The following is a 21,456-nucleotide window of genomic DNA, read 5'->3' as shown; positions in this document are numbered from 1 at the left end:
GACAGATAGTGCTTTATTTTTCTCTATCAATATTGAAATATCTATATTTATATCTATATCTATATCTATATCTATATCTATATATATATATATATATATATATATATATATATATATATATATATTTGACAATACAGTGGGTATTGTTAGTACTTTGATTACCTTGACCATATGACATAGTCCTTGTTATCAATCAAATATATAATGATATTATACTAGTATATCTTCTAATAAATAGCTCCAAATATAGTGATCTGTCCTGTATATGTTTGCCTAAAACCACAGTGATGTGCTGTTCTCAGATCTTAACAAAGGATTTTTATAAATATTTTATAAAAACACTTCTGACAATAGCTCCAACTACAGTGTTCCCCGGAACTCGTGGGGGTTACGTTCTAAGGCGAATTTTGGACGCACCCCTGCAACACCTATGGTACCTTAGTGAATTCATCTAGACATTATGTCACTTTATAAACGTAATAGTGTACAGTGTTTGACCAAATACATAATTTAATATGCGATTTATAATGTTCCTGAACATTTGATCCCACTGCAGATTCCTACGAATTTTAAGATAATAAGCAACATGCTGTTAGTTAAGTTCCAAACGAGAGACCGCAAATTTTGCAAGCTGCAGGTTATGAACTGCAAATTTTTGGGGGTTGACTGTATTTTAAATCACAGTTAGAACATGACTTCTTTCTAATAACATTATTATTTCCATAGTAACAGGTCATACACAGGGCCTTGCATGTGATAATGTTAAATGTGGTGGGGTGGGGGGGTGGGGGGGGTGCCTGTGTGTGTGTGTGTGTGTGTGTGTGTGTGTGTGTGTGTGTGTGTGTGTGTGTGTGTGTGTGTGTGTGTGTGTGTGTCTGCATCATCAATTCTAAATCCCTGCATCAGTACATCTGTCATCCGCTCTCAGTTTCTACTCTTTCCCTCAGCAAGAGAAGGTCAGTTAGAGTTCCACAATTACAGAAGCTCTAAGCCTCCCATCTAGCCAGTTTCATAGATATACCACCTTCCTTCATGTCTGAAAACAGATCACATGTAACTAAGACCACCATTAAATTCACGAAATATAGCTTGTTTTAAATTATCCACAAACTGTTACACAAACTTTTGTCCCAATTCTACACTATCTTTACAAAACTTTTCAGTATATGTGTGAACTCACATGCCAGTTGAACTTCACACCTGAATCATGTGGCAGAAACACAATGTTGGTCAAGAGCATCATTTTCATTCACATCAAATATCAGTGTGATTTTAATTACTTTAAACATGGAATGGTTCCTAATGGTACCCAAATAGGTTTAAGTTGAATTTCAAAAACTGCCAATCTTCCTAAACTTCTGAGCAAAAAGGAATGATACAGTTTAAATCAAATGATGCACAATGATTGTCATGTCTGTGAAATGGCCTGGCTGGTTGAAAAGAGAGATCAGCTTTTGAATTCGCAATAACTGGCTGATAGGTCCACACTAACTCAAAAAAGCACACTTTTTAACCATGATAAGCTGAAAAGCATCATAACATGCACAATAAGGCTGAAGGTTCAACTCCTGTCAGTGATTATGACCAAAAAACACAAATCTGAGGCTACAATGGATACAGTCAATTTATTAAAAATAATCGCTGCAAGTGCTCAGTCTTATATACATACTATATAAACTCACTGACTGTACCTGTGTGACCTTCAACACACCTAATCTGTACCAGGGGTAAGACAAAGTCCTCCATTCTACTTTAATCTGTCAGTCCACCATGCAGGCTAAAGATAGATGTAATGATGCCAGTGTTTAGATTTTGAGCTTGTGTGTGTGTTTGATATTTAATAATGTATCCAAACACAAAGAGAGAATAGTCTTGAAAGCAAACTCATTGCAAACTGATTCAAAGAGTTAAGAGGAAGCCTTGTAATTTATTTCATTAGCACAGAATAAATAACCTACAAATTATTCAATGACATTTCAATGTGAAAAAAAACATCTTACTCTCCAGAGAAAATAATAGCAGGGATGATATTATACAGTATAGATAAGCACCTTACTTTTAAATAAGCCCTAATACACCCCGTCTCAACACATTGGACTTTTTGTCTGACTCTGCCCAGCTGAGTAAAGCTGGGTGCATTCCAACTTTGCCCCATGGACATTTGGCAGAGGACTAAATGTGATTATAGCTGTAAAGTCTTATACTGTAAATATTTCAGTTAAACAACACTATTATTCTAACAGCTGGAACCAAATTCCTTGTGTGTGTCAACGCACTTGGCCATTAAACCTGATTCTGATTCTGATTCTACTAGTTGTAACACTTTGGCATTCATTTTTATATTTCGTTAATGTAGAATAAGCTCCTTGTAAACACACTAATTTAGACAGCAATAGCACAACACTGCTGCTGTCTAGTACCCAATGGTTCCTAATGGTTCCTAAACCCAAATATGCAATTTGGGTTATCGGATGCCTACTCACTTCTCCACTGAGTACTCCTCCATCTGAGGCATTATTGACAACAATTCTTTGTCATTTGTCTTACTGTGCCTTGTTTGCCTTCTTGGATTGTTTTAACGTTCCTTACTGCCATAGAAATGTTTCCACGGTTTCCTATGATTTTGACCTTTATACCTAAGACTTCCTCTTGTTTAATGACTTAGGCCAGGTCTGTCTATGCTGTGACCTCCTGCCCAAGTTATGGTCACCAGCCTGTTACCAGGCTTTATACCATCAGGACAACACACTGAGAAAAACTAAAACATATGATGATGCACTGAAGGGCCACTTTTAACTTCATCATGCAAATTATAAGCAATCTGTGACAAAATGCGCCTGAGCATGTGGACTAAGAGCATGTGCCAAAGTTACAGTCTGTCACCGCATAAATAGGGGATTGGCCAAATGTGTTCTCACTTGGCTTATATTTCCGCCATCATATTTAATTTTTGCTGAAAAGAAATGCTGTTGGTTGCACTAGGCAGTTTTGAATTTAAATTTGTCTATTTGAAAGTAAAATTATTAAGGAATTGAAAGTCTGCTTGCTTTCTTAGGAATTCCTTCAGTAAAATCGAGTAATGTTCCACAGTGCAAAGAATACATCAAATATTTAAAAGGCATTCTGATTGAAACCTTGTAAGTGGAAGCATTGCGATGGCGCCTGCAACCTGCATTAACAACATAATGAGGCTTAAACCTGAACCCACGCCGCTTACATGTGTCTGGGCAAAGAAGTCTGAGATTTTATGGATTGAAATGATAATTTTAAATGCAGCTACAAACATCTGATAGATCTACAAGCTAAAAAACCTCCAGCCACTTTGAAATGCTTAAAGTGCATGATTATCATCGTAATAGTGCATCATAGTAGTAGAGCAATAATTACAATGCCACCACTTTGACTACACAACAGTCTACTCCAAACAAAAGCATAAACAGACATTATAATTCTGAGCTATAAACACTCATATGCCAATCACAGGCAATTAGAGGCACTTATAAAAATTAAGGTCTCTCAGTTCCTCATATTCCTCTGCCCTGTTTCTGATTCACTGTCCCCTAAACCCATGATTCATCCCCTTTTTAGTAAGACAGATAAAGCCATGGTTTCATAAAAGAATATTTCAAAATTCCAATTAAACACTAGTAAACATTGTGTTACAATAAATGTTACAATGTCAATAAAACAACACCCACATTAAACAAATCCGGCTTATAATCACATACAAACACTACAACAGGATTTCATATCTGCTCCCAGTACAGGCCGTGACTAGGGCTGTTACTAGATTTGAATAGATTCACTGATTTTAAATACAATGATCATCAATAGATAATGATAAAGTATTACTGACTATACATAAATAATAATTGATTACAAGTTGGCAGCATCTTTCAGAGGCTAATATCAAATTGTATATCGTAAAATATACAGGAATTAAACTATTATTGCAACCATTATTGCAAAAATAATTTAAGTATACTTACACAAAACCAAGGAGCAAATTGGGGCTGATGGAGTAATGGCTGATTAAAGCAAAGAATCTTTGACCTGTAACAAAAAACAAACATAAAAGCCTTTAGAATACAGAAATCCTTTTTCCAAAGACCATTTGTGCTGTGAACCAGAAAAATCTAAACTAATTGATCATTTCTGACATTTACACTACATGGACAAGTTTGTGGACAACTGACCATAAGATTTGTGTGTGCTTTGTTCCAATTCCATATTTAGTTCCCATTTGCTGTTATAATGATTTCCACTTTTTTGGGAAGATGTTCCACTATATTTTGGTTGTGGTTGTGATTTCATTAAAGCAAAAGAGCATCAGTAAAGTCAGGTACTGATGTACCAAATCTTAATGGAGCTGGCTTTGCGTAAAGGTTCACTGTCATGCTGGAAATACTTTGTCCATATAGTGTCTTGAATTCATTTAGCTTTATGAATGATATTAGAACTTGAGACATATTACTACAGGTATTGTCTACACAAACAACTGTCATTATTCTTCCATTATTAGAATGTTTCTGTGAGTAAACACTTTCCATTCTTTTATCAATTCCAGCAATGCTTTCCAAGCTTGATTAGGTAAAAAAAAGTTTGTTATATTGTTTTGAAGAACATGGCCTCAGAGCTGACTTGATATCTGCATGTATAGACATTAAGGTCGAACTCAAAATCAGTTGTCTCTTAAATATTAGTTTCTCCCAAAATAAAGAGTGACCTTGGGACAGACTGTCCAATCCTGTTACAAGATATTTTACTCAGTACTTTGCATTCAACCAGCAAAGTAAAAAGAAAATGCAGGAAATATAAAAAAATAACAAATGCTACTGTTCATATTCTATTAGTCTTCCGTAATGCAGATGCTGCAATGTAAGAAAGCGATGCCAAAATCTAAATACATCTTATTAATCTATCTTGACCTGCTGAGTTTTAAGTTGTGTGGTTCAAAGGACAAATAAAAAAATTTGGTTTTTTGAAGTGATGACTTTGTGGACAAAATTATATAACATCCAGTTTTTAATGAACACAAAACAATACACAAATATGCACATGTGCTCACTGCCTTGGGCTTGTTCTGAAGCTGGGTATAAAGGTCACATAATGCTCTTGACTTGGTCCCCATCTGTCCAGTTCTGTTCATTAGCTCTCTGTAGTGCCACAAACTCACATTTCAACTCTCATCTGCCACCCTCCGGGGCTATTTTGCTGCCGTGACCTCTGGCTCAGTAAATTATGGGTCTGGGGAGGTCAGTAGGTCATAGTGATAAGTATCCACCAAGTTAGAAGATCAGAGTTAAGGGTTTGGTCAATAACCCAACACACTAAAATTGTAGTGATTTTGGGACAGCTGTGACAGTGACAGTGTTAATAAAGCTAGCATATAATAAAAGTATTTGTTCTTTCAGTACAAATCATTGAAGCATATAATCTTGATTATTTGTGAGATAAACTAATATAGATTATTTTAATGAAGATTGATCTCACTATTTTATTGCAGTCAAATCAAAATCTGTAGTGTTTTGGAAGCCATAAGATGAGTATATTAAAAGGATAAACAAATTTTTGAAAAAAATGAATGAATGATCCACGGTGCAAAGTCCTTGGCATGAGTGATTGCTAGATGCTGCAAAATGACCTAGTTTCAAAAGAGGAGCAGAAGAGTGAATATGGGGGTGTGCAGAGGAGTGAGAGAAGAAGAAAGGTTTCTGGAGTAAAGGGGGGTGGAGAGAGGAAAAGTGTGGAAAAAGGAAAGCGCCATCTCCATTTACCCCCGAGGACGAGCCGGAGAAAGTGGCATGTTCAATCAAAGATAAATCAATCTAGCCTGTCCCTGACCCATGCAAAGCTGTCCTTCCTCCTAATGTACGAATTAAATAGTAAGTGGTGGAGTAACTGGAACATGCACACACATTCTGCTTTCTCATTTTATAGCCTTTATCATTCTGTGCAAAGCCTTGAAACAAAAACAAAACTGTTGTAGGACCTGAATCATTTTGACACATACAGAAATCTTACTTGTGTAAAAATAATTTAGAATTGATTTGTCACCTGACATAATTAAATTGTTCACAGAAATGAGCTTAAAATTGCCTTCAGGTCTTCATAATGGCATGATGATAATGAGAGTGAGGGGTGGAGTGGACTGGAGGGTGGAGGAAAGAAAAAAGTATTATAGTTCACTTGGCAAAAACCACCCACAAAAACTAAAGCACCTGTCACTCATATACAAAATAATAATTAAAACTATATAAAAAATGACATAGAAAAATGCCATCTGCATCTGAATTCTTGATAACTGCAAAAGTTGTGGATGAGCTCCTGTTTGGGTTCCTCTCACAGTTTCTTCATCATATTGTGTGAGAGAGTTTTTTTATTGCCAATGTTGCCTCTAGCTTGCTCATTAAGAATACATTTATAAGCACTAACACAAAGAAATTTAGTTAACAGAATAAATAAGCAAAAGTTATTTCAGCATCAACATTAATACAACTCATTTGAGTGAAGGGACAAATAAGGGCTTCTAGTACTTGTCTGTTAGTGGTGCCAGACTGACATCACTGGGTGACATTTCTTTCTTAGTGCCCAACCCCTAACACCCAATTCTCTATTAACAAGCTTCTTTCTCCTGGACTATAGCAACATTTCTTTTGTAACTGTTAAGTGGCTTTGAGTGTTAAAAGGCACTGTGTAAACAACACCTATATATATATATATATATATATATATATATATATATATATATATATATATATATATTTATTTATTATTTTTTTTTTTTTTTATTGGTTTATTATTACAAGTGCTGTAGTTATCAGTTTCCCCTTAAATCTAGGACATCTACCTGTATGACTCCATCCTCATTCACGTCAGTTTTCACTCACATGTTGGAATGTAAAAAAGAAAATTTGCCTACTGCTATGCAAACTTTAGGGCACGTATAGGCACATATTGCGCAAGTTTTGTTAACTGGCGACCTCAAATGGCCAAGCAAAGAAAGAATCAAAACAAAAGCTGTAATAAGGTTAAATGTGATAATACGTTTTTTAAATTATTGTTTTACATTATGAGACCTCAGCGTTACTTTAATAAAAATCAGAGATCACATCAATCATCACAGGACAAACATTGGTCTCCTGATAACTAAGTCCTAACATTCAGCTGGTGGTCACTGATACAACAACGATTAACTTGGATTCATTAATCAATACTCCATAATATTATTACATTTCTGAGTTCTTAAAATTTTTTGTTGTTGTTGCCTTTGTGGCTCTAAAAAGAAAGTAAAAAACAGGCATTTAGAGTCATTTGTATATTCAAAAAGGAAGTAAGCTCTCTTTCTCTGTGGAAACAAAGGCCAGAGTCTTGTGCACATGCATTCACTTTCACAATGGTTGTGATTTACCTATAATTTGCCTATGGGTGGTTTGATAAACCTAAATCTTCCAAAGCTTTGTGCATTTGCCACCTTTTTTTAATCTATGCAAAAGTTAGTACATGTGATCCACAGATTTCCGAACACTGATTCATGCATCCCATTTTCCCTTTTTTCAGCCAAAGAAAATCAAACAAATGAAACAAGAAACTGTCTTTCCCTTAGTTCCTCCATTTCTTTAAATATTCCTGCCCTCCTCACTTTCTCTTTTACTCTCGTTCCCTTCCCCCAACTGTCTGCTTTCAAAAAGCAAGAACAAAACACAGGCTCATTATCCAAACTGCATCTTACTTCCTGTGAGCTCTCTCATCCCAGACTCCACCCTGGCCAATAGTGGCAGACCTGGTTGTCATGGGCCCTTAGCAACAGCATCGGGTCAGAAAAGATTAAATGTGTGCATGCGTGCGTGCGTGTGTGTGTGTGTGTGTGTGTTCATGGCTAATCCCCACTGGGTGTGTGATAAAAGAGGTACAATATGCATTACCAAACCAGTGTGTGTGAGGAAATGGGAGTGGTGTGGCAGTGTGTAGTTGAAAATGCCTTTCAGAAAACAATATATTGTGATAGTGAGATAATGTATTTACATTAGAGAAACTGACATTTAATTTACACCTCATTTACGAAGGTAAAGCACAAATCAAATCATGACATCAATGATTAATACAATGATTAATGTATGATAATGATAATTTTGGAATTTCTATAAATGGATTTCACGGTAAACATTAGAAAAAATTGTTTTTGGTTTGTTATTTTTATTAGTATAATTTATATTTAGTATTAATACATGTATTTAATATTTATCAATATTGAATACATAAAAAAAAAAAAAAAAAAAGACTTCACACTTCATACTTTGGTAAGAGGGGATTTGTATATGATGTTTATAAGTGACACCAAATAATAGAAAGTATAACAAAATATAACAAAATATAACAAAACTGTCTGAACACTAAGCTTTTTGTTACTGCTGTATGTTTTTATATTGATATAAAGGTCATGAATAGGCCAAATATGAATATTTAACGTGTCCTGTTTTTCTGTGGCTGTGTTGTTATAGATTCTGAACAAAAAACATTTGAAACAAATTTAAGCCAAATATATTTACAACTTTATATTTCATCAGTTTTCAAAAAGGTGATTTGGGATAGTTGATGAAATGGGAATCTTTACAGGAATTGCTGCTGGGTCTAATTTGTAAAGCACCATCTGTTTGGAGTTACAGTGATGATTAGAGATGTTCAAAAGCTCCTGATGGGTTTGACTCTGCTTGTGCCATCTCCTGGGAGGCAAGTATCCCATCTTTTCCCTTTTCCCCTTTATCCACCTCTCTCCCACTCCCTCTTCACTCACTCCACACATACGAAGGATTTGAGAGAGCAAAGCGAGAGGTGAGAATACAGTCCCCTGAGACCCCTACATTCTCTGTGCTCAGCAGGGTGTGTGTGCACAGTGACAGAAGGGGAGTGAGAGTTGAGCTGATGACAAATCCATTAATTAAACCCTTAGAAATCTATCAACTGCATAATAACAAGTACAAGAAGCACCTCCTAGAGGAGATGTCAGAGGTGGCACTCTTCTTTCTTTCGCGACTCTATGCGCCAAAGCGAGTCACAGATTTTGAGACGTTCCAAACAAAGGATCTTCCAGGAAAAGGATTAATTATTCCGAGTAGCTGAAGAATGGCTGCAAGACAGAAACCAGCTTTTTCTGTCAGATGAACACTGAATAAGAAATCGCCTGTTTCTCCTCAATGTTTTCTTTTCAATGTTCCATTCCTGAAAATGGGTGACTGAATTAAATCCTCTAAGTGCATGCCCATTACAATACACGACATCAGCGCTTTGCTATCAGTCAGTTCAACTAAATGCAATACACTTAAAACTTCAATGACATTCATCAACATTATTATAATTAGGCAGCGGCCAGACAACGTGAAGTAAACATAGAAATATTTCCCACAATAGAACACAATGTTAAGCAGGTTAATGTTACCTAAGGGACTACTGGACGTTAACTTTCTGTGATGAATTACAGTCCTGTGACCGTGCAGGTTTTTGTTGTCACAATGCTCACCCAATATATTTTGTTCCACTGTAAATTATTTGGTAATATTAATAATTACTAATCAACTAAACTGTTGTTGAGGCACAATTCAAGGCCAAAAGTATGTGGACACTGACACCAATATTGTGCTTGCTGAGTGTTTTTTTTTTTTTTTTTCGAAGAATAATTATATATTACCAATAAAGCATTAATATTAAGTGCTTACATGTGCAGCTCTTAGAGCCTCCAGTCTTTTGGGAAATGTTTTTCAGTACACTTTGACATGTTTCTGTGCAGATTTCTGGCTACAAGCACCACAAATGCATTAGAAAGGTTGGACTCTGATATCTCAAACTCTTGTCTGATGACTGATGCAGACCACTAGAAATCTTCAATTCCAAATTTGTCAAAACATGTCTTTATAGAGTTGCTTTGTAAACAGGGTCATTGTCCTGTGAAAGGAAACTGTCATGCTACAGAATACAAAGACATTCCAGATAATTATGTGCCTCCTAATGTGAAGCAAAATACAGGGGAAGACCCAAATATAGGGGTTATGGTTAGGCTCTCTATATAGTATTTAATTTTATAGTATTTCAAGTTTAATATAGGTTAATTATATTATGGGTGGTGTTAGGGTTTGTACTGTAGTTTCTTTTACTTTGTATTATATATTGTATTGTATGTATTATATTATTACTTTATTGAAATGAACACAAATGAAATCCAACCACATTTTAAATAAATGCTCAGATTGAATACAATCCTGATGGTTAGTGAATAAAGTTTATTAGACAAAAGTACATTTTGCAGGTATCCCCCTAGCTAGCCAATATACATAACAAAACTTCTGGGGTTAAAACTGGTAAAAAAAGTCTTTTTAGGAAACTAATCCTAACCAAATGTTACTTTCTGAAACACAGCTGGTGTATATCACAACTACAACGGAAACGTCTCTTTTTGGGAGGCATGTATTATATGAAGACATACTCAACCTAGTTTGCATTCAGAGAATTTTTTTACACATCTCCATGCAGCCATGGCATGTATTAAAAAGCTGAATAACAAATAAAATGTTTTGCTTTTACTGTATTCTAATAAAACTTTATGAAATTATATTTTGCTATAACAGCATAGCCAGTGGATTTGCCTGACCTAAATCTGTTCACATGTCTGTTGAGCTTGGAGACTAAAGGACATTTACAGGAACGGCATGCAAAGCAGTGTGAATTTGAATGTGCAAAACACAAAAACACATGCACACGTGAACACACACACACACACACACACACACACACACACACACACACACACACACACACACACACACACAATCATATACAATCACTTATGGGACATCTCAGGAAACATGGTTTTTATTATTATGTATTGTGCATATGTATCTACCTATATAATAAAACACATGCACACACATATGTAAAAAAATAAGTATTTTTACCCTTTCATTTCAGAAAGGGTAAAGAATTTTCTAAATGCACATAACCTTTGTAAAAAGCATTGTTGTCAGGACTATATTGCTGGACCTGACAATGTACAGTAGGTTGCCCCAGTTTTTCTGCTTTTCTTCTATAGTGAATACTTTTTTTGTAGCAAAACACACACACACACACACACACACACACACACACACACACACACACACACACACACACACACACACACACACACACACAGGAGTGACACACATCAAAGGTAAAAAATATATATACTTCATTTATAGAAACTACTTTATTAAATACACTATATGACCAAATGTATGTAGGAGGAACATGGTTACATAGAATGTCTTTGTTTGCAATAGCATTATCGTTTCCTTTCAGTGGAATTTAGCCAAAACCTGTTCTAGCATGACAATGCCCTTGTGCAGGTTCATAAGGACATGGTTTGCCAACTGGCCTGTACTGAGCCCTGACCTCAACCCCACTTAGCACCTTTGGGACGAACTGGAACACAGACTGCATGTCAGGTTTCCTCACCCAAGATCTGTATCTGACCTTACTAATGTTCTGGTGGCTAAATTGGCACAAATTCCTAAGCAAGAAATGTGGAGCCTGTTATAGAAGCAAACTGCAGCTGTTTAATGCCATATTAATGCTATATTTCATATAAAATGTTCAGCAACCATACTTGGATGTCATTATTAGATACTGTTGGTCATGGTTTGCAATTCCCGAATGACTGAATAATGAGATGTGAGTATAAGAGGTTAGAAAAGGTCATTATCCTTAACAAGATTCAACAATAACATAGCATGACAGTGGCTAAATTATTAGTGCTGCCATCCTCATGCAAAATCTAAAAGGGATTAGTTATGGCTCACAACTAAAAAAAGGTGAAAAAAATCCACTGGACCTGTGTTATGAAAAGGTGAAGTTTAGATTAGGGGCAAAGTTTAGTGATCGTACCTTTTCTTATAATCTAATTCAGATGAGATAAAAAAAAAAAACCAGTGACAAAATCCACTGGTTTCCTCCTTGATCTTTCAAATATGTACAAATTATTCATGAGACCTTGTTCGTCAATGGATGTCTTTAACCTTTATGACTTTTATTTTCTCAGATCTCTTTGTCAGGTCCTACCCACAATTCTGACCCTGTTCTGATCTGTTCTGTTCTGTTTAATTTTATTATAGTTACTGAATAAAAAATAAAAAAAGACAGTAACCACAAGGACAGTGCATTAATAGAATTAGCTAAGGTGTCTTGTGATGAAAAACACAGCGATTAAATAATAGAAACAGGTTAGCACATTTAGCAAAGAGCAATTATCATTGTTTTCCAGGGACTTAGCAGTTGCATCATTTGCATATTAGAAGTCAGACTTATATAGTTTATTATATACTGTGCGTAGACATGCTAAGAAAAGTAAAAATTCATATTTCAAATATTGAGGTAAACATTTTTATTGTTTTATCCTAAATCCACTATATATATATATATATATATATATATATATATATATATATATATATATATATATATATATATATATATATATATATTAAACTATATATATTATTAAACTCTTTTTTTTAGAATCCCCAACCTCTTGTGCAAAACCAGGATGTGGTTTTCCATCTCTGGCATACATATGCACAATTTTCCGGTTTGCTTCTCAGAACACAATCACACTGTTGTGCAGCTTTCATGTCCAGATGTTTGGCTTATTCATCAACATTAGTTCTACTGCACACCATCAATTCTGTAATATAATCAGTGTGTTTTTGTGAGGAGTCTTAAACAAGTCTGCCAACAAGTTTGGGACGAACTGGAACACAGACTGCATGTCAGGTTTCCTCACCCAAGATCTGTACCTGACCTTACTAATGTTCTGGTGGCTAAATTGGCACAAATTCCTAAGCAAGAAATGTGGAGCCTGTTATTGAAGCAAACTGCAGCTGTTTAATGCCATATTAATGCAATTATCATTGTTTTCCAGGGACTTAGCAGTTGCATCATTTGCATATTAGAAGTCAGACATATATAGTTTATTATATACTGTGCGTAGACATGCTAAGAAAAGTAAAAATTCATATTTCAAATTTCGAGGTAAACATTTTCATTGTTTTATCCTAAATCCACAATATATATATATATATATATATATATATATATATATATATATATATATATATATATATATATATATATATATATATATATATTATTAAACTCTTTTTTTTAGAATCCCCAACCTCTTGTGCAAAACCAGGATGTGGTTTTCCATCTCTGGCATACATATGCACAATTTTCCGGTTTGCTTCTCAGAACACAATCACACTGTTGTGCAGCTTTCATGTCCAGATGTTTGGCTTATTCATCAACATTAGTTCTACTGCACACCATCAATTCTGTAATATAATCAGTGTGTTTTTGTGAGGAGTCTTAAACAAGTCTGCCCTACATGTCATGAGTGTTACATTTAAATGGAAGTAGGATCAGTAAAAACAGTTTGACATGACATTCTGGCAAGTACACATCCTTTTTCAGATTTTTATACATAATATACCTCATGAGACAATGAAGGCAAGAGATGCATGGCATGGCATGCCTGGTAGAGCATGTTAGAATATGATGCACCATCCAGATGTAATGGCTGTCTTGGAAGTCAACGCTACAGAGCAGTGGAGCAAAATGCTGTTTGATTGTATTTCCCAGACTGGAAATGAAATTTGAATAAAAAAAAAAAGGCTTAGTAAAGGGAACATATAAACAGTAAGAGAGATGATGAATAAAATATTTTAGAGTAGAGAAAGACAGGAAATCTGGTCCTCATTTTTACCCGACATTAAATCTTGTGTAATTATGTGTGAAATTTAGACGGGGAAAACTATTAATTGGCTTCATTACAATTTAACGGTGAAGCGAGCTTATTAAATGACTTTAGCTGCTCTCAAACAAAGACAATCAGATCCAGCTGTGCTTTTTAACAAAGCCCTTTGTATCTATATGCCCTATATTTTAACACACTGTTTATAAATTAACAGAACAAACAAACAAAAAAGATTTCTATTTTTGTTTGTAAAGGTTTTACAGGGATCTGACATTTCTATTTCAAAATCTGGAGTATATATATATATATATATATATATATACATTAATCTGGAGTATTATCTAAATAAGTCTGACAAAAAAAAACAGTTTAGTAACAAAAGCACCTCATCGGCCAGCCAGAAATCAACCACTAAGCAACAGATCCATACAGCCAAATGAAGAATAAAGTGTAACAGCTGGGAATCATTAAAAACAGATGCTTTTTTTAGATTATAAGGCATACGAAGTGCAACCTACAGATCCGCACCGGTTATAATTCCACTTATCCGTGTCAGACAAACTCATTTGTAAGTGTCGGAGCTGAAAGACTCATTCAAGTCACAGCATTACATATAATAATCCTTTTTCTTATTATTTAATATATGGCATACATCATTTGTTATCATTCAAACCCAGCAGGGAAATTGTCCATAATGATATGTGGACACCAGGACAAATGAGAATCATTTCTCACAGTTATGCAATTATATAATGACCACCTTTCCATCAAAAAGAGAGATATAAAAAAGCAAGTCTAGCCAACAAAGGGTTAGGGCTGGATACCATAGGATAATATCAGTCAGTATGCAAGGGTATAGAACGTCCAGTTTTGTTAAGCAAAGCGGTCTAACAATTATTCAAAGTTCAGTGACCCCATGGAATAATCAGGACAAAGCTCTGAACTCATTGGCATCTATCTTTACAATTTAAACTGAAAATGTAGGCTCACCAGCAACACAAACGCATTACCTCTCACATAAGATTTCCTGTCCTGGTTAGATAGAACTGGCCCACAGCCTGAGGCATCCTCAGCAATGGTAAATTCCTCCACCTCATCCGCTACAATCAGTGCATGATTTACGATGCCAAATCTCTTGGTTTAAATCCACATATACTCTGAAGTCTAGTTCACTGTGCCTTACTGTGTCCTGAATTAGAACAGACTGGTAAAATAGAGCATGCGTATAAGTGCGTGTGTATAAATGCTCTGCTACTGATGCTGCTTCAGGAGAGCTGCTCTCTGTCTTGGTGCATCCCTACTGTCGTGCTTTCGGAAATTTCTCTCTCCTCTTCTCTCTCTCTCTCTTTCTCTGACACACACATGCACACACAGCAAACACAGATTCCCATCTGCTGCTGCTGCCCACTTGGCCATAGCCCACCTCATGAATAATAAACAGCCCCCTGGGCTTGCACCCACCCCCAAACCCCCATCTTGGCAGAAACACGAGCACATGCATTCATATGGATGCACAACCACACACACATCCACAAACACCTTATCAGATGCATAAATATACAAAGAGGTGAAAGGCATTTCTGTCTAAACTTGACCTCTGCACTGCAAACCACTTTTTACACCACTTTTTTGTTTCTTCTGCACTCTCACTTCGCTCCTGCCCATTAATAATGTGTTAGAAACAGAGTGCCCTTCATTCAATCAGAGACAACCCGTGTGCACAGGAATAGATAACCATTAGTGTTAGTTAGCATACACCAGAAGACCAAATATGATTCCACTCCTTTCATCCTAGAACAAAGATAAAAGAAGTCTGCAACATTTTTCCATTTTTTTAGCTGCATGGTTTAGATATTTGCAGTAAATTGGGATTCTTGTGATTTGGAACCCAATGTGGTTTTGCTGTAGCCCATATCGTGAACTCACCAAAGCACTTCCAGTGGCTGAATATTTTTTCTTTCTATGATTTTCTCCCCACCATATTGTGTAAACTGTAATGACTCAAGTTTTGGAGATCAATAGTTTCCAAATTACTCAAACCAGCCCATCAATCACCAACAGAAAAGAGGTCATACCTTCCCTATTTTGATGTTTAACATGAACATTAACTGAATCTCTTTCCCTGTCTCAGCATGATTTTATGCACTGCTCTACTGCCACATGATTGTTTCACTGGATAATTGTAAGAGGAAGCAAAAACAGATGTGTTTATGTTCCTAGATCTGTATGTTCCTATTACAGCTGAATTTAATTAGCATTCACTCTTATTCCTAGTTTTATTAAGTATAAAATACAAGTACAAAGATGGGTTTATAAGTCATTAGAGGAGCTGAAACATTTTTCTATAATTCATTTGAGCGTTGTTTATTCAGACTGAAATAAACAAGGTCAAAGACATTGCAGGATCAAGTGATAGCCAGAGCATGAGATTTATGCAAATATATGGACAAGCAATTAACTACCCACTCTATCATTTTCTCTCTATCAAACCTGCAACCTGAGGACATTCAGTAGTCCAAGAATGTGAATAAGCATTTATTAATTAGTTTCATTCATTCATTGATATTGATTTGATGCTGTTTCATTTGAGCCCTTATGCAACACAATGTCAGGTTAATATTTTAACATTCTATGTGATAGACATCAGTAACACCAGAAGACTATCACTGAAATGTTTTGAAAAACAAAATAGGTGAGCAACAGGTAACTCTCTATAATGCCCTAAGGTCTGAAGATGTTTACTTACATACTGTGTCGAGGGCTCTTTTGTGTGACTTCAGCACCAAAACCAAAAACCAGAACAGTTTACATTAAGACCCATTAACAAATGCTTCATTTTCATGCAAAGCTTAATTAAACACAGGACTAAACCATCTTTGGTCCTCTCCAGCTCTTAGACAGAGGAATGCTGAGTATAAACAGTACCTGTTGTAAAGTTTTTTCCTGTCTTACAGTCGTACAAATACAGCTCTATGGATAGCATTGTAGGATCTAAGCTGTGGGAGAAGTTTTACATTCCCTCGTTGCTGCTGACGTCCATTGTGTGGGCTTCAGTGTTGGTTGAGGCAAAACAAAGGCACAGTGGACTAAATGACCTCGTTGTTATGTTTGTAGATCATTTTCACAGCACTGAAAATAATGAACAATGACACACAGAGATCTGAAATAGACAGAACTTGATGCCAAAGAAATTATAAGCTAAAATTCATTGAGATGTTTCTAAACAAAAATCTCCAGAGAATGCACAATTGGGGATTGGTCACATTCAGTCTATTAATTAAAACATATACCAAAACAAGTTAAATAGTTATTTATGATCAAATTCCCAACCTGATTTTCTCTCTCTCTCTTTCTCTCTCTCTCTCTCTCTCTCTCTCTCTCTCTCTCTCTCTCTCTCTCTCTCTCTCTCTTACACACACACACACACACACACACACACACACACACACACACACACACACACACACACACACACAGGAAGGGCATCCAGCGGAAAACATGTGCTAAATCAAATATACAGATCACGAATCAGAATTTCATACCGAATCAGTCGAGGCCCGAGTTACCCACAACCGCCACAAGTATTGTTAGCCAACAGGGTACCGGTGGAAATTGGGCTACTGTTGGCCAAAGGAGGAGAAGGAGAGGAGGAAGATGTCTACAGAGACAGCAGGAAAAGGAGAAGTGTAGAAAAGTGGTGGTTCGGGTTGGTACTTTAAATGTTGTTAGTATGACTGGTAAGGGAGAGAGGTAGCTGATATGATGGAGAGGAGAAAGGTAGACATGTTGTGTGTTTAGAAGACCAAGTGGAAAAGGAGTAAGGCCAGGAACATTGGAGGTGGGTTTAAACTGTTCCATCATGGTGTGGATGAAAAGAGAAATGGTGTAGGGGTGATCCTGAAGGAAGAGTACAGCAAGAGTGTAGTGGAGGTAAAGAGAGTTTCTGATAGGGTGATGAATGTGAAGCTGGAAGTTGAAGGGGTGATGAAAAATGCCATCAGTGTCTATGCTCCACAAGTGGGCTGTGAGATAAAAGAGAAGGAACAATTCTGGAGAAAGATGAAGTGATAGATGGTGTACCTAGGAATAGAAGATTGGTGATTGGAGCGGATATTAATAGGCATGTAGGTGAAAGGAACAGAGGTGATGAGGAGGTGATGGTAGGTAAGGCCTTAAGAAGAGGAATGTGGAAGGGCAGATGGTGGTAGATTTTGCTAAAAGGACAGAAATGGCAGTGGTGAACACTTATTTTAAGAAGAAGGAGGTTCATAGGGTGATGTGTAAGAGTGGAGGAAGGTGCACACAGGTGGACTATGTTCTATGTGAGAGATTCAACCTGAAGGAGATTGGAGACTGCAAGGTGTTGGCAGTGTAGCTGGACAGCATTGGATGGTAGGTCTGTAGGATGTTTTGGAGGTGAAGAAGAATAGATATATTCTTATATATATATATATATATATATATATATATATATATATATATATATATATATATATATATATATATATATATATATAGCAATAATGTGCATATCATATCACATAATACTATTATACATATATTATATGCATGTATGTATATGATATGTTATATATATATATATATATATATATATATATATATATATATATATATATATATATATATATATATATATATATACAGTGAGGATAATAAGTATTTGAACACTCTGCTATTTTGCAAGTTCTCCCACTTAGAAATCATGGAGGGGTCTGAAATTGTCATCGTAGGTGCATGTCCACTGTGAGAGACATAATCTAAAAAAAAAATCCAGAAAACACAATATATGATTTTTAAACTATTTATTTGTATGATAAAGCTGCAAATAAGTATTTGAACACCTGTCTATCAGCTAGAATTCTGACCCGCAAAGACCTGTTAGTCTGCCTTTAAAATGTCCACCTCCACTACATACAATATAACATAACATATGTATACAATATAACATAACATACAATATACATACATGCATATAATATATGTATAATAGTATTATGTGATATGATATGCACATTATTGCTGAAAACATATCGTGACAGCACATACAGCCCAACCCCACACCTCCAAGTCGAAAAAATTATCATGATATATATAATCCTCAACTAATTCAGCAGTCCGGAACCATTTTTGCTTCATGGACCAGTTTTACCAAAGACAATTTATTCACTTGGAGGTGTGGGGTTGGTGGGTATGTGTTGTCACGATATGTTGTCAGCAATAATCTGCATATCATGCATATAATAATGTGCATATAATATCACATAATACTATATTATATGTAATCATATTCTTGTTTACATGTTTTTAGTTTGCATATCTGGCTTCATATGGCACTTATGGTGCGATGCAAGTGCTTTATTAAATAATATGAGTAAGTAAGTACAGGTGACCTTCTTACAGCACCCCTCTGACAGTTCTTGGTGACTTCAACCTCCTATCCGACAAGCTTCAGTCATCTTGCCTCTTGCCTTTTCTTAATACCTTCTCCTTGACATTTAACAGCTGCCTTCCAACACACAAGGGAGGAAATGTCCTGGACCTGGTTTTCATCCGCCCTACTCCAGCTACAGACATGATTGCCACTCCGCTTCCAATTTCTGATCATCACCTGGTTTCTTTTTCAATCACTCTTCCTATTCAACCCAAAAATAATTTACATGTCTCTCTTATCCGACCTAACATTCACTTCATCTCTCCCTCTTCTATAGCTTCCTGTACTCTTTCATCTCTTCCTGACCGTGACTTCTTTTCCTCTCTACCCTTGGATGTTGCTACTGACTCCTTCCTCTCATCGCTTTTCTCAACCATGGACCTCTTTTGCCCCTTGACTACAAAACCTGTGGCTGTCATCAGTTTTGCACAGCAATCGACAAGAACTCAGATCTGCAAAGAGGAAGTGGAAGAAATCACAACTCGATGTAGACCTCGCATCTTACCGCACACTCCTGACCAAATTTTTTTTGGATGTGACTTCTGCTAAAACTGCCTTCTTCAAGGGAACGCTCGAGGCCTCTGCACAAGATCCTCGTAAGCTCCACAACATCTTCTCTTCACTACTCAACCCCCCTGCCACACCTGCTCCATCCTCCCTGACTGCTAATGACTTTGCCTCCTTCTATAATGAAAAGATTATAAAAATCTGCCAGACCTTCACTTCCTCCCCAACAATGACTACACAACACAGCCAGCAATTCACCACGTCTTTGTCAAGCTTCTCAACCTTAACAGAAGATGAGATACTGCAAGTCATCCAATCTTGCAATCCCACCACCTGTCCTCTGGATTCAATCCCTTCAACTATGCTTCAGACCATCACCCAAGATCTCCTGCCCTTTATCTCCACAATCATCAATGGGTCATTGACATCTGGCTATGTACCAACTACCCTTAAGCAAGGAAGGGTCATTCCCATCTTGAAGAAACCTGCTCTGGATCCATTTGACATCAACAACTACAGACCGGTATCACTTTTGTCCTTTCTTTCTAAATCTCTGGAACGCACTGTTTTTAACCAGCTCTCTCTCACAGAACAACCTCCATGATCCAAACCAGTCTGGGTCGGCCCTTTTGGCTGTTTCTGAGAAACTGCGTGCTGCTCGGTCAGCCAAGCTGTCATCTGTACTTATCTTCCGGGACCTTTCAGCAGCATTTGAAACAGTCAACCACAAGACTCTTTTGTCAACCCTCAAGAGCCTCGGTATTCGCGGAACAGCATGGGAAGGGTTTGCTTCCTACCTGGAAGGTCGCTCATACCAGGTAACATGGAGGGGATCCATATCTGCCCTGTGCAGACTCACCACTGGTATCCCACAAGGTTGGTACTTGGTCCCCTCCTTTTCTCGCTCTATACCCACTCCATTGGTGAAGTCATATCCTCACATGGGTTTTCTTACCACTGCTATGCAGATGACATTCAACTAATCTTTTCTTTCCCTCCATCAGATACCACGGCTTCCGCTCAGATCTCGGCATGCTTGACAGACATATCTTCGTAGATGAGTGCTCACCAACTAAAACTCAACCCCAGCAAAACAGTACTGCTGGTCATCTGAGGTGATTCACCTCCAGGTCAAGATCTCCAAATAACACATCATGACTCTCTGCTCTCCCCTTTAGCCACTGCTCGTAACCTTGGGGTAACTATGGACAATGAACTGTCCTTCTTCCCACGTATCGTTGTGTAAACGATACAAATGTAAATGTAAGTAAGGGTGCAATTTTAAGGACATAATGTATCACTGAAATAAACTTGCATGTTGAACATTTTATATATACTTAGAATTGTTTTTTAATTTCCTGTCCTTGTAGATGATATCAAATGTTCAAAGGAAATAATTGAAATTGATATCTGTCTCACTGCAGATGATTCCCCCCTATGTGAAAAGACATTCTCAGAAAATCTTTTCTTTTACATGACTACAAACAATACTGTAGTACTGAACATGTCTTTGTCAACACTCTAGCCATACTTACTTACAACCAGTGCAAGCAAATGCACAAGAAAATTATATACAAAAGAATATAACAAGCAGGATGGAGGTAATTTAAATTCTGTTAATTCTTCTTCTAAAAGCCAAAATGTTTAAATGATTTAAAAGTTGCAATAAACTGAAACAGGCGATAAAGGTATAAAGGTCACTGACAGTGAGAAAGAG

General features: G+C 36.4%; 1 protein-coding gene across 40 annotated transcripts in view; it reads right to left on the bottom strand.

Moving 5' to 3' along the window:
• nfasca (neurofascin homolog (chicken) a) overlaps positions 1-21,456 on the bottom strand; it is an 83,954-nt gene that overhangs the window by 39,977 nt on the left and 22,521 nt on the right. For 22 of the 40 annotated variants that reach the window (XR_014532221.1, XR_014532222.1, XR_014532223.1 and 19 more), the window contains exon 2: positions 3,990-4,053. The exons of 6 other annotated variants lie outside the window; for them this stretch is intronic. The gene's annotated coding sequence lies outside the window, so the exon portion shown is untranslated. Of the gene's footprint in view, positions 1-3,989; positions 4,054-14,790; positions 15,177-21,456 lie in introns of those variants that run through there. 12 more of the 40 variants (XM_083533919.1, XM_083533924.1, XM_083533926.1 and 9 more) reach the window with 5 other exon arrangements.

The sequence above is a fragment of the Silurus aristotelis genome (assembly GCF_946808225.1).
Source record: "Silurus aristotelis genome assembly, chromosome: 28".
Lineage (NCBI taxonomy): Eukaryota > Metazoa > Chordata > Actinopteri > Siluriformes > Siluridae > Silurus > Silurus aristotelis.
The sequence above is the reverse complement of the archived record's forward strand: the minus strand, read 5'-3'. Positions and strand labels throughout refer to the sequence as shown.